This window comes from Brachionichthys hirsutus, chromosome 14, assembly GCF_040956055.1.
Source record: "Brachionichthys hirsutus isolate HB-005 chromosome 14, CSIRO-AGI_Bhir_v1, whole genome shotgun sequence".
In the NCBI taxonomy this organism is placed as follows: Eukaryota; Metazoa; Chordata; class Actinopteri; order Lophiiformes; family Brachionichthyidae; genus Brachionichthys; species Brachionichthys hirsutus.
This window is the reverse complement of record NC_090910.1, coordinates 2,686,779-2,687,614: the sequence shown is the minus strand read 5'-3', so window position 1 is coordinate 2,687,614 and position 836 is coordinate 2,686,779. Positions and strand designations below refer to the sequence as shown.

The 836-nt window shown below is 45.2% G+C and overlaps 1 pseudogene; it reads right to left on the bottom strand.

Moving 5' to 3' along the window:
* Positions 1-217: 217 nt before the first annotated feature.
* Positions 218-388, bottom strand: LOC137904157 (U2 spliceosomal RNA; annotated as a pseudogene).
* Between the last annotated feature and the right edge of the window lie 448 nt (positions 389-836).

Below are 836 nucleotides of genomic sequence, written 5' to 3'. Positions count from 1 at the left end.
TAAAAAAAACAGATGCTTCCTGTATGGCTATTGAGACCACACCCCCTACACGCACTGCGCATTTGTGTTACAAAGAATTTCCACACTGAGAGAAACAAAGGTTTATTTGGTTAAAACAATCTGCGACACACACAACAGCGTTGAGCTCTTCCGGAACCCGGAAGTGACGTAGAGCTCCAGTCTTTACCAGCTTTTTGTTTGTTTCTTTACGTTATTGGGGGGGTGCACCGTTCCTGGAGGTGCTGCAATACCAGGTCGATGCGTGGAGTGGACGGAGCAAGCCCCTATTCCATCTCCCTGCTCCAAAAATCAATTTAATATATGGTCCCCGGGTAGGGGACGTATCAGACATTAAACTGATAACAGATTTTTTCTTTCGAAAAGTTTTATTGACACTTAATACTCATATATACATTCATATAATTCTTTTCATATAGTATGTGAACACAATTCTGTAAAAACACATCTAAGACATTAAAATTCTGCCTTAAAAGAGGTTATACAGATAAAAGTGTTTGTGAAAAGATGATCTTATACAAGTTAAAACTGTGTCAAATATCCTTAAAACAGTCTTTAAAAGAGGAGTGCATTGTTTAAAAGGCTCTGCTGATCTTTCAGTTTGTGCCGGAGCGCAGTGAGTCCCTACCAAGGGGAACTCATCCTGCTCCTCCAAACAGCCGGTCTGTCGGGGTCCTGCCCCGGTGCCCAGAGGAGATCCCCCGCCCTCGTGCTCCTTCCCGCCTGCCTCACCCGGAGAGCCAGGCCGCCGCTGCTGTGTCCTTATTTTCGTGGGTCCAGCTCCTTCGTCCGAATGGGCACAGAGGCGATTCTTCTTT